The sequence below is a fragment of the Sturnus vulgaris genome, chromosome 12 (genome assembly GCF_052056855.1).
Source record: "Sturnus vulgaris isolate bStuVul1 chromosome 12, bStuVul1.hap1, whole genome shotgun sequence".
Classification (NCBI taxonomy): Eukaryota; Metazoa; Chordata; class Aves; order Passeriformes; family Sturnidae; genus Sturnus; species Sturnus vulgaris.
Window position 1 is genome coordinate 19,617,776 of NC_142254.1, and position 13,903 is coordinate 19,631,678.

At 41.6% G+C, this 13,903-nt stretch overlaps 1 protein-coding gene across 1 annotated transcript in view; it reads right to left on the reverse strand.

The window, feature by feature from the left end:
- ZCCHC14 (zinc finger CCHC-type containing 14) overlaps positions 1 to 13,903 on the reverse strand; it is a 49,669-nt gene that overhangs the window by 21,470 nt on the left and 14,296 nt on the right. The gene's annotated exons all lie outside the window — the stretch shown is intronic.

Sequence of the window (13,903 nt, forward strand, 5' to 3'; positions counted from 1 at the left end):
TGAGAACAAAATCCCACAGAGGCTCCCCACAAACCCACCAGGATTTTTATTCCCATATATACAGGCAGGGGGGAAGGAAAACAGAGAAAACAGTTTATTTGCTACATGCAAAGCACATTCATGGCAACAAAAGAGCAGAAATTAAAGGGTTTTGTGAGGTTTTTGTTTGGGTTTTTTTGACTGCTTAGAAGTATCAGCTGAAGAGAAGGTTTGGGGTTTTTTTGCAGAAAACTTTCTGCTTTAACTTTTTAAATCTTTCTAAAGCTTTTTATCCAGGCTATGATAGGGAATGAAAAAATTCAGGATACCCTCTTGTTCCAGCACACACACTGATCCTCTTCTGCACAAACACCCAATGACTAATTTTTCTCATCACTAAATTTCATTTCCCTGTCTCCTACATCTCAAAACTTAAATTATTCTTTTACTGGAATAATGGAGGCCTGAGAAAAACCTGCAGAAACAAGTAAGGGTTTGAGTCTGTAGGATGAAAACTGAGCTCTAATATGATCAAGCATCTTTAGGGTGCCAAGAACTTGGTGTTGGTGCTACCCCAGGATCATTTTGGTTGGAAAAGAGTTCCAAAGTCATCAAATCCAGCCTGGGACTGGTCCCCACCTTGTCATCAGCCCAGAGTGCCACATCCAGTTATTCCCTGGTCACCTCCAGAGGTGGGGACCATGTCCCAGGAGCTCAGATCAGGTCAGACTCATGTTTATTATATATCTCTTTTAATAAACAACAGAATGACAACATTATCTCCTAATAGCTCTGTCACCAAAGCCAAGAAAGAGCTGGCAGTGCTGAGCTGTCCCTGAGACGATTTCAGAAGATTTTCTTGGAAGAGCATGACAATTCCTCACTTCAAACTTCCAGCTTTGCACCCAGCAGGCTCTGAACCCTCCAAATCTGGAGAGGATGGCACTGAAACCATTCAACTTGAACTCTGCTCTATTCCATAGGCAGCAAAAACACACCTTGGTGTGCTCCAGGACACATTAACTCCTGCACAAACCCAGAGATATCTCATCTGCATCAGCTGATGGGCCAGAGTCCAACTGCAGCACAACAGGAGGTGCTCTCTGCTCTGGGAAGGCAAAAAAACATCAAATACACCCTTAAATGTAACTGCAGCAAACAATTAAAAGGAATAATTAACTTCATTGACAAGTCATGAGCTTGTCTATAGAGATATCAGAGGGGAAAATGCTCTCACTCAACAGCATGGAGAAGTGTTTCAAATATTGCCCTGAATGGGAGGGAGAACAGGCAAAGAAACAAATATTTCTTTTTAAAAATCATCTTATTTTGCTACCTTTAGAAAAGTCAGATGTAGGAATAGGTGGAGCAATTCTCTCTGCAGTTCATTGACCTGTCATGTGAAAATGACCTTTTGCTATTATATCAGTGAGAAGTGACATCTCAGACTTCTCCAGAAGGATAAATAAACATAAAATTTAAATGTATTAAATATTTATAAATAATAAAGATATTAACCTGTTTTCACATCTTGCAGTGGTTATGGATGGAGAAAACAATGATGTGAAGAGGCCTAACTGGGACACTGAAATGATCCCTAACACTTTCTGCAAATATAAAGCTGCTGCTTGCTAAGAAATACTTACATTAGATGTTTAAATTAAAAAAAAAATAAATAAATTTAAAATTATGGAAGTTCTACAGAAAAGATACAATTTGAGTTGGACTCATTTGGATCCTGCTCAGCCCCATAACAGCATCCACCATGCAGTTTTCTACTGGTATCCCTTAAAACTAAAAGTAGATGAGCAGACAACAGTTTTTCAATGGAAAAGGAAGGGAAACTGGGAAAAAAAAAAAACTTGTAAGCAAACAGAACAGTTTTACTAGTTAGCAAGAAAATCTTGTGGCTGGCTGCTCCTCAACAGGAAAACCCTGGAAATTAAAGTTTCATGGACGAAATGAAACATTTCTGTCAGCAGAGGAAAAGCTCTCAGATCTGGCATTTTCCTGTGTGAAAAAATACCAGAGAATATTTAAAATCCAAACCAACACATCCCTCCACCATGAGTTCAGGTGACAAATCAATCCTGCTTTAACTGAAGAGCAAGGCTGGAGCCTATGAAGTTCAATATTCCACAGGAAATAATTACACAGCTTTTTGAAAAACCAAGGCCATGAGCTGAGTTTTGGCAGCCCAGAGGAAGCAATAACACTCTGGGGTTTTATCACTCACCCCAATCAAAAGAGGAGTTTTCATATCCCTGCTATTTCCTCACTTTGGTTGATTTAAGCTGCCAACTAAGTGACCTTCTTATGTTTTTCCAAAACAGATATTTAAAACAAAACAAAACAAACAAAAAAAAAAGCTTGTATATCTCAGCTTTTAAGTGAATTCATGCATTTTTGGAGTAATCCTGAATGATCCTGTCAGCATTTCAGCCAACCACAAAAGTCAATCAACCTAAAGATGATTTGTGCAACTTCCCTGGATTCAAAAGCTTCCCTAAAATCCCAAAGTGCCTCTTCTGGAGGCTGGAGAAAACTCACATCTGGACAGGAAAATGTAAAACCCTGAAGAACCACTCAGCTGCTCTGAAAAAAATAGAGAGATGGCTTCAAACACTGCTCTGAAGGGTTTTCTTCCCAAATCCTCGAGGCCAGGAGCACTTTGTACCCCTGCTCCTCCTGCCATGGCCACTGAGCACACAACTGCCTGATGAGTTGTCTTTTTTGGGTTTGTTTTTTTTTTTTTTCCTTTTCTGAGACCAGAAAAACCTTTTGCAGAATAAAGTGGCCAGAAAGGGCTGCTGGATTGGCTGGATTTGTAAAACAGCTCCTAAATTTGAGCACCAACATTGGGCAGGAGCTGGGCCTGAGAATATCCCCCAGGATCTGCTGCTGAAATGTGCAATGGGGTGGAAAAAGTTGTGCCATAAAACCAGGAAAGGCTGCAAGAGTTTGACATCAGGGACAACCCAGCAATAAATATATTCTTAAATTCCAGCAGCTCTTAGCAAGCACAGATGCAGCTCTTTGGGATATCAGGCAGAACTCAGGGAAAAGGAATCCTGAAGGATTTTTAGTTTTGGTACCACGGCATTTTCAAGCATGATTTTAGGTAAATATGTGCAACACTGAAGGTTTAAAGGTATCCTATAATAAATTCAGAGTTATCAGTCACAGTGAGGTTCAACATATGCTCAGGTTTTGTGCCTTGGGGGCTGAATTTTTAAAAGATTCCAGGAATTTATTTCATTTGCACACTGTATTTACTGCCTAATTCCACTTGGAACTGCAGCTAATCAACTATTTGCATACAAGTGAGAAGTGTAAGTTTTGAATACAGCTCTGGACCTCATTTGCTCAGTGACTCATTTTCCTTCTCCCAGTTAGCTCAGAAACATGGAAAAGAATTCCTGCAAAAGTGACCAAAACCCCAAACTCTGGGGTGCAGGGCAGCTTCAGTAACCATTAACATCCAGCCTTGTACAGGCAATTTAAATAAGCAGCCTGCCTGTGTTGAATTTATCTAACAAAAACATCTCTGAAATCAAGAGAAATGTTCAACTATAGATATAAATAATTTTACTTTCTGGATAAGCAAGATGCAGTTGTATATTTAGTCTGGTTTTATCTGATGGAGTGCTTATTTTATTTACTATTCTTAGAGCTCTTTTAAACAAAATGTTGGCTTTGTTTCTCATTCTTAAGAGGAGCTTTGCTCATCATAGAGAAATCTCCTGCTTTTCCCCAGAAAGGATTTTCTCTGGCACATAAAATTCCCTGAGCCCCCTCAAACCCAAGGTGAGCCTCATGATTAATTCTGATCTGAAAGTTGTATTCACCTACAAAATTACACATGCAAAGTCAGTTTTCCATGGAAAACTTTGGGGTTTTTTTGCTAAAGTGCAGCAAAGCCCAGAAATCCCCAAATCCCAAATATCACTGAGGAACCAACCCAGCTCAGCTGAAGGCTTTGAAGTTTGAGGTCTGCACAGAGCAGCTGCTTACCCTGAGCTCAGAGAGGATTCAAACCCCAGAAAGGAGAGCAGAAAAAGGGACATTTTCAGGTGGTCACCAGAGCTGGGCACCTGAGCTGGGGTTTGCTCTGAAGTTTGGAGCAGTGTCCTAAATACCAAACGGAGTCTCACAGCAACACCCAGTGAAATAATGCACCAAAGCACCTTTGAGTGCAGCCTGAACCAACTACAAACCACCTTTGTTGGAGGTGAGGAAAATGGGAACTGAGCTAAAGCTGTTATTATCCATTAGTTTCCCCCAAGATTTTATTCATTTAATGACTGAATAAAGATTTGAAGACCACTTAGCTCATGATAATCCAGTGCTGCTCTACTAAAACACCCCAGCCCTCACTGCATAAACCCAATCCCAACTGCATCCAGTGAGGATTTGAGGGAGTGTAGAGTCTCCAAGGCAGGAGCTGAGTGCTCCATATATAAATATACATTTCTCCCAGCACAGGGCTGTTTGTTTTGCAGCCCGAGGGTGCAGTTTGTAACCATATATCGGCATGGCTGGAGCCCAGAGGGAGGGGACAGGCTGCAGCTGCTCAGCCAACGTGCCCTGGCTCGAAGGGCATCTGGTGCTAAAACACCCCAGCCCCGGGATCAGATGGCTCCAAGGATTCCTGCCCCTACCCAAAGGAGTTCAGAGATTCCAAGTGCACAGAAAATGCAGCATTTCAGTCTCCAAGGCAGATGAAGTGAGCAGCTTGCCCGGTTTGGAAGAGCTGCTCCAGGCCAGCAGGGTTTAATGCTCCTGTAAATAAGCACGTGCTGTTTGCTGCATTTTTGAGACCAGGCTCAGCACTGGAAACTCATGACTAAGGCTGCAATAACAAGGAGGAGCAGCAAGGACAAAGTCATTTTATAGCAGCTTCAATTTTTTATTTTCTAAGGAATTATATAGCCTCGTTAACAACAACAAAAAATTCTCTTAGCACGCCATGTAAAAACACCAGACTAGGGGACTCATGTGGAATAGAAAAATCCTTGAGTACAGACAGTCTTGCCAAGAGCCACAAATGCATTCACTGAGTTCAGTGAGGAACAAATATCCCTGCACAGCCACTTCTGTGAGGTTCCCCTTTTGTGGCAATTTTTGTGCCTCTGTTCTCAGGCTTTAATATTCTTGTTCCCTTTTCTACTTTTGTACAACTCATTGTTCCTTCTTTCTGGATCCCAGACAAGATTTGCTCAGTGATTCAAAGAGACAGAAGGGAAGTTCTAATTCAGCAGTTAAACTGATTTGGAGACACTACACAACTATTGGACAACTGCAACACATCTATGAAGCAAATACAAGAGGGAAAAGCCCAAAGTAGATTTTATGAATATTTGCCAGGGCAATGAGAATGCCCAGAAACTGAGCTAAACAGAATGGAAAAAACATCAAACCTCATTCACTAAAAAAATCTCCAAGCCCTGAATCTCCAGACTCGCCAGTAGATCCTTCAGCAAAGGCCTACAGAATGAAACAAACCCCACTTCTAGCAAAAATTAATGTTTGAAGTTTTAGATCCCCACCTTCTTTTGCAATAGCTGGATATCCAGCAAATCCCTGAACTCTTTAATAACAGGGACAGGCAGGAATACAAACTAGGAGCTCTCCAAGCCACTAAGACCTATTTCATACCTGCTGGTTTTGCAGGCAAATTCACTTAATTTACATTTTCCTCGGGCCTGTTCACAAGGGGCTGATTGTAAACAACTCTGCTGGAATGATACACCTTGAATAATTCACCCACAGGAGTGGAAAACACAATAAGGAGAAACTCCAAAGGCTCTGCTGTGTTTTCTGCCATTTCCTTTCAGCTGGGGATATTAATGATGTAATTTTAGCAGGGCTGCCCCTCTGAGTGATGGTTAAAAATAGCACCCACACCCTCCACTGATGAAATGCATCCACTCCAGGCAGGGAAGTCGTGCAGCACAGCAAGTCCTCTCCTTCTTTTTTTCCAGTGAGAGATAAAAGAACAAGCCAGAAAGCAAATAAAACATTAACCTTTTAGCTTAGCATTTCTGTGCTCCCAAGAAAGAAAATTTACTTTAATCAAAACCATTGTCTTGCATAATTACAGCCTGTGACTCTCCAGCTTCAAAGAACAAGAGAGAATGAAATTAGAAATGAAAATTCAAAGCACCTAACAATTCCAGAGTTGACTATTTGTCTCCTCTGCTTGTGTGGCACAAAGGAACAGATCAACCACGTGGATCAGATCCACAATTCCATGGAATGCTGAAGGGAAGTACAAGGCACCATATCCATATGAGTTTGGGGCAGCATCACCCCTCAAACTTCTCCCAGTTCCCACTGTCTGCAGTGCACAAATGACATTTTATTCTCAATTTACTCCCAAAAACCAATCCAAGAACAGCTCCAGATGCTTCCCTTCCCTAACAGCTTTCCCATCTCTTCATCCAGGTCCCAGGATCAGGCTCTGCTCTGGCATTTTCCAACATATGCCATTTATCAAGACTACATTAAGCTGTCATTAAACACAAGAACACAACTTCCTTTAAACAACCCCAAAATAACTGAATTAATGGACAGAATTCCACTGCTTTGACTCTTCTCAGATTTGTTCTTTCCTATCATGGAATGGTTTGGGTGGGAAAGGACCTTAAAGCTCATCCAGTGCCACCCCTGCTGTGGGCAGGGACACCTTGCAGTGCTCCAAGCCCTGTCCAGCCTGGCCTTGGACACTGCAGGGATCCAGGGGTGTCCCCACCCTCAGATCCAAGAATTCCTTCCCAATATCCATCCCAAACCAACTCTCTTTCAGTCTGAAGCCATTCCCCTTGTGCTGTCACTGCAGTTCCTGATGAAGAGTCCCCTCCCCAGCTTCCCTGCAGGCTGAACAGCCCCAATTTCATTTATTTATTCTTTCCAATTCCCAAGATCACCCATTTCTCTGGTCCTACAGTATTTGCTATCTTTTCCCTGCTGCAGTCTGAGTCTTTCCAAAAATCACAGCCCCCCATGTCTGCAGAGAAAAGCCCCCAGTGAGAATTCTAATGCTTACATCAAAGGCAAGCAAGAAATCTTATATTTATTTTAAATACCCAGAAATTTGCAGATCTGGACCCAAAACTATGTGAGAGATGACACCATTTTTAACTTGTATATTCAGATACCTCTAAAAACTCCAGCTACCTATTGAGAAAATTATTGTACTTTAAACCCATTACCTTCAGCTTTTGGAGGCAAGAATTCATCTAAATGGAAAAGTAGATGGAAATGAAAAATATGCTTTGGAAAATGGGGGGGATTTAGGAATAAACTGTTAAGGGAAAGAAACACTTACCAGCTAACAACTAACCAGCTGTAAAAGCTTCCTGAGCATGACATGCAGCAGAAAATTGCCATTTAGTCATTAGTACAGTGGTGACAGTATGTAAAATGGGCAGGGATGTGCTGGATTTCTAGGAATACGTGTGAATCACTTTGATTTTCTTCTCTGAAGTGCCAATTTTTATTCAATTTAAGGGTTATGTGGGCCTAGATAGGATAAGCAAGCCATTTATTTTAAATTCTTTCCCTAAATTCTTGCATGCCCCTGTTTAAGATGGCAGCAAAATGGGTTATTTCAGAAATTCCCAGATGTTCCAGGGTGCTGCATTGTGAAAGCAGGAGGAACAGCTGAGCATTTCTGAACATTTCTCACATCCCTCTCTCAATCTGCAGGCAGCAGACACAGGAATGTCCAGCCCCACTGAGCTATTTCCCTTCAGGTTGCAGCAGGAATTTGCCAGGAGGAAAAAAAAATCAGCAGTTAAAATGCACCTTCTTGGGGTTTGGGTTTTGGTTTTTTTCCAGTCTTGAATTACATATTTGTTATCCTTCAGTAATTTCTTAAATTTCAAATTTCACCTCCTGCTTTTAATTAAGGATTTTCAGTAAAAATGCAGGTTTAAGCATTAGTTCCACCACAGGAAAAGCTCTCCCAATACCTTTTTTCTGCCTCAGAAGATGGGCTGGATGAAACCATTACCATTAAGAGCTGAGAAAAAAATGTTTTTCACCATTTAATGCGATTTTAATTAAAAGTTGAAGTTGCTTTGTTGTTTCCATTACAGGGAGAAGGTCATGCTGCTGCTTCCAGAGCTGTTGAGGTAATGACCATTAATTTCACCTTCATTAACAACTCCTGTGCCACTGAAGGCACTTCCAGGACTCCAAAGACATGGAAATGGGAGAATCCTTCCAGGAATGCACATCCTATCCTGAGAGAGCCATGGAAAAAGGCAAATAATATTAAATATGAATTTATAATCTCACCATAGATATTGATGACTACACTGTCCTTATCCAAGACCAGGAATGTGCCTGAGGATTGAGGTAAAATCCTTGGCATAGCTGGATTTACCAGCATCCTATTCTTAGAATTTAAAATTTTCTGAGTAGCTTGATTAAATAATTTATAAACAGAAGTATCATCCAACTCCCACTGAAGCCAAAATGAGCAGAATACTACAAATCCTATTGTAGCAGAAAACTGCTCGTTTCTTCATGTTTAATAAGGAAATTGTATTACCCAACACACAAATCTTTACTTAACACAGGGATAAATAAAAACAAGAAGAATGATGGGGCTCTGAGTGACCTGGAAGGTGGCAGGGGTAGAATAAAATGAGCTTTAAGGTCTCTTTGTACACAAATTCTGGGATTTTATGGATTACCAAGGAGAAAAACAAAGCTTTTTTTTTCCACAGATCCAGGCTGTACCTCATTGTTCTCACCTCTCCTGGAGGAAGCATGAATGAGTCTCTTCTATGCAGACACCACTGTAAATAAAATCTCTAAATAGCTTTGTCAAATTTGAATGAATTTAATCAACAGGCTCAGCAGTTAATTAGGAAGGGACCAACAGCTGCCCAAGCAGAGTGATTCCACCTCCTGACTGAGGAAAAACAGGCAGGAAGACAAACAAGACCAAAGTTAGAGAATCACTCAGCAGCTTGAGGATAGCCATTATTTTAGGGGAATATGGGATCAAGGCAGATGGTGCAGACACACCCAAATCTGCTCAGAGGGAAATCAAGGAATGCTCTGTGATATGAACTCAACAGGAGGCTCTGGTGAACACACAGAGCATCACCTGCAGCTCCTGGCCAAGGAGTGACCTGGAGCCTCCCTCGAGCACAAAGGGAAGGGATGGGGGCCATGGATTCCAAAGCTCAGCCAGGAACATTTCCACATTTGCACAAAAGGTTGTGACAGGTTGAGCAGGCAGCCAGGAGCCACCTTCCCATCCAGCCAGGAGTGTCCCTGCTCCCTCCTGTCCCTTTCTATCCTATCACAGCAATCCCAGATCTCTCCTGACAAGGAAAAGGAGGCAGTGAGGATGACAAAGAAATACTGACTCCAGCCTCCAGACAGGATAAAAGTTAACTTATTAACAGCTAACAACATCAATTTGCCAGAGTCCAAGTGCAGCCCCAGCAGTGAGGAACTCCACTCCCAGCTCTACAACAACCACGAACCCTGGCTTTGGGGACATCAAATGGCCTTCTGTAAGCAGAGAACAATTGATCAATAAAAACTTGAGGTGAAATGCAACGTTTCTGATGTTTTTTTTTAAACCCTAAACTTGAATACTGTCTTTATTGCAAAATCAAACCTCCAACCTGAACTGAACTCCCCAACTCCAGATTGAGCAACGTGATTTATGCATCATCAAATAACTCCTTAACATAAAAAAAAAAGTCTTCTAGCACGGGGGAAAATATGCAACATCAAAACATGTTTTTTTGGAGCACGCTAATCCTTGGGTTTGACTTCTAGAATTCACTCTAAATACTTGATACTCCTCAAACAACTCGTGTGGCAGAGACAGAAGGTCAGGAACGCAGTGCCTGGTGTGTGATCTCAACCTACATTGCTCAAGTTTAGAAGCACAGCTCTCCCTTCAGAGGGAATATGAACAAGGACATACACAAACAGCTGAAAAATTATATACAGTTGGGAGAGGGAGATTTTTCCTGAAGGATTATCATAGCCTAAATATTTCTTTAAGCCCTACACTACCAGTAGTTGACCCAATATTGTTGGAGATGATGCAGTTATTTAAAAATAGAATAATCCAGCTCCACAACTGATGCAGAACAAGGCAGTCTGAAGTCTGGACCTGAACAAAACAGATTTCAGAGCTTTTTTTTTTTCCCCCTCCTCCTGTATTTTGTGCCTGCCTTCAGCAGACTGGTATCAAACATTTCAAGAGGAAAAGGCTGTGGACCGCCATTAAACTGGGAGAGCTCCTGCAGCCTGGTTTCTTATGGAAAAAGAATGAGTCAAGGAAGTGGGAGAGAAAAAAAAAGGTGCAAGACTGTACAAACACATTTTGCCAAGGAAAACAGAGCAGCAAAAATAGTGGTGAGAAGTTCTGGGAGGCTGACATCACACATTGCTGCTAACTATTGTAATGAAATAATTCAGATACCAACGTTTGCTGCACGTGACAACCACCACAACCCACCTGGGCTCAACAGGAGTATTCAACCAGGGATACACTTCCATCCTAATATTGATTGAAAACTAAATCAATATATTCCTGAGATGCACTTAGAGCTTGTTTTCCTTCAAGTCCACAGACTTTTATCCAGTCAGCCATGTGCTGTTCCATGTATTTATCCAAGTCTGGGACACATCAAGGCTTTGTGTGTGCACTCAGAGTATCCCTTCAATTAAGCAATTGGTTTTCCTGTGCTCAGCAGAGCTAAATGGAGAAGAGATTGTAGAATAAATCCTGCCCCCATTTTCCATCTCAAAGCTTTACTCCTCACTCTCCAGAAGCAGTTTGTGCCTATCCTTAGATCCTGTGTTGCAAGAATTATGATTCAGCTTCACTCTAAAAGGATCAGATTTCAACAGTTGCCTCATTTGAGATCAGGCTGGCGTGGAGACAATTTGGAGGGTTTTGTGTGGCAACAGCAGAAAGGCAAGATAAATATACAGGAAACACAAGAATAGGACAGTTTCTGTCACTCTGCAGAAAATGAGACTTGTTCAGTTGAGGAAATTATTGTCCAGGCTGTTCTGGGAAGTGCCACTTGTTAAAGGTCAGAGCAGGGATGAGCAACTTCTAAATCTCCAGTGCAGGAAACTCACCCAAAGGCTGTGACAAATCAGGATTTTACTCAGCACTGACAGCAGGATGAAACCTGCACAGTCTCTGTCCTGGGATGTTTGTAACTTATGTTGTCTTTATTATAAAGATGCTTTTGTTCTGCACTTCAACATCTGGTTAATGCAATTCATTCCTCTGTGCTTTTGGAAAACATGCTGTGGTCACTGAGCATGCTTAATACATTGCTAAAATATGCCACATGCAGAGAGCAGGACTTGCCTCCACTGCTATCCACCTAATGGCCAAATCCTTGGAACCTTACAGTAAAAGAGTAATTAACAACATCTCTGGAGCATGGAAAATTCCTATGGCTTTTTTGAACAAATAAAAATAAGCTGATTTCTTCAGTCAGCTGTGATAACCAATAAACTACTCTCTTTTGGGAATTACCCCAACTCTACATCCACAGGCTTGTTAAAAATTAGCTCTGTGCACGAGGCTTCCCATGGGTCACATAGATCCTCCTGAACTTTGGAATAAAAATGGAATTTCCTGAATTTCCCTTTGCTACCAGCAGAGGATTGCCTGCAAAACAAAATAGTGAAAAGCAATTTTAACTCGTGACTTTTTTTAACTGCCTTACTACTGGGAAAGGCTCAGGAGACAAAAAAATGCCCAACCTTTATTTGAATTCGTTTAGTTCAAATGGTGTTAAAACCATTTTTAAAACCAGACTACATTCTAGGAACAGTGGGAAGAGGGACAGAAAGCAACACATCCCTCTTGGAATTTTAATTATATGTAACCCAAGAATCTGTGTGTTTATCTCTGTTCTGCCTGACCAGTGAGATCTGTCAGTGCCTCAAAACCTGTGAACAATCCTGACTGCAGCTTCCAGCACATCCTGAGGAGAGGGAAAGCTCCACTTCCCAAAGTTACCTCCAGTTAAAACAATTCCACGTCCATGGAAACAGCTTTGGACAGCCCTACATCACTGGTCAAAATAGGAATAAAAAGTACAATTCACAGAGCATGTTACAGCTGCTGGATTTCACCAGAGCTCCACATCCTTCTGTCAGAACCCATCTGCATTTTTTTTCCTCGACTTGCACAGGGCAAATTTTTAAACTTTATTTTATAAAAGAAAAGCCCAGATAGAGCACAGATCCCCAAAATATTTATGTCAGCAGGCACAGAACTTCCCAGGGCCACAACTTTCACTTTGAAGCAATGTCCACCTGGTTTTCCCACTGATATGTACACAGGGACAGAGGGGCTTAGCTTGGAGAAACAGCAGGAAAAATGGAGGAATTTTAATTTAAAAAAAAAACCAAGAGTTTTCTGGTCACCACTCTCAACAAGTTGGGTATTGCAGCATGGATCCAGCACCTGGGCCAGTGGAAGGCATCCCTGCCCATGGAATTAGACAATCTTTAGGGTCCTTTCCAATCCAAATCATTCCATAATTTATGATTTAATGTCTGACAGTGCTCCCACAGCGAGCTGGGCCTCTGAGGTAAAAGCAAAGGTTTGTGCACTTCTCAGGCTGACACTCCTGTTATAAATTCATTTCCTGAGGCAGCACAATTCTGGTGAAATTATTCCCAGGTATTTGACAAGTCTCTGCATGAAGCTGTATGAACATTCCCAGCTACCACTTCCAAGAGCACACACTGCCACTGAGAGGATCCAGTAAAATGCTCCTTCCTTTCTTCCTGCCTCCTTCCCATGGAGAAACTCAAATATTTGATGCCAAAAGTGGTGGATTAAAGAAAACACAGTCACTGAGAGCTTTCAGGTCCAAGCCACTACAGTCCCAGTCACTGTTCAGCTGGGGAGAGTAAATTAAATTACTGACATTTCTCCAAATCAGGATTAAAACATTCCCTGGGTTAATGCAAACTGTCTCTAATCCAGCTAAGCACAATAAATACTGCACCTTTCTCATTTTTCTTTTCTTTCTCATGTTTCAGCTCCAGCCTTTTTTAACTGAGACACTTCCAGCTCCAGGGCTTTGCCAGGAGAGGAATGATGACCTTGGGCAGCTCATTACTTCTGGGGAGAAATCCTGTCCTGTCAAGCTGTCTGAAACCAGGCTCACTAAAAAATAACAACATGAAAATCAAGCATCCCATGTTTTTATGACAATTTTATGTGCTCCAGCTTAAAAAGTTGGTGGCCCCTGCTAAAGTAAGAGCTGTGTTTGGTATGAAAATGAGGAATATAAATCAGCAACAGTTGATTCAGGTGGCAAATAATCCTAAATTGCACTCCAAGCTGAAGAAACAGAACCCCAAGACATCAAGGAGAATTCAACACTGCTGCTGAAGCAGAAAGAATAGCAGTGTTTGTTCCACACCCCCTTTTCCCAACCATCACTGAGGCAGTCTGTAAATTAAACTGAACACGAGGCAGGTATCCTATAAGAGAAAAACAGATCAGAGCAAAACCTAATTAATTTTCACAGCGTACCGTGACTAATCTTAGCATATATGGTACTGGAATAGCAATCACTGAGTACAAATGAAAACAGAGTTGAACCCTGTCCTATTTTTAATCAGATGAAAGCCACAAACCCAGCCATGCTTCTGCTTAGTGCTGCGTTTTCTTCTACCCTGATGGTTTTTACAGCTGGAGAAATGGCTACTTCCAGCATTACTGTGCTGTAAAAAATGACTGCTCCTTACACTTCTGGGATTACAGTGGAGTGTGGCACAGAAAAGGAGGGCTGGTGGAAGCAAATCAACATTTCTTGGGACGTTTTACCCTTTCTGAGCTGAAGCCGTGCTTTGAAATTCTTGGATTTTTGTGCTATCAAACTGTATTTGCAAA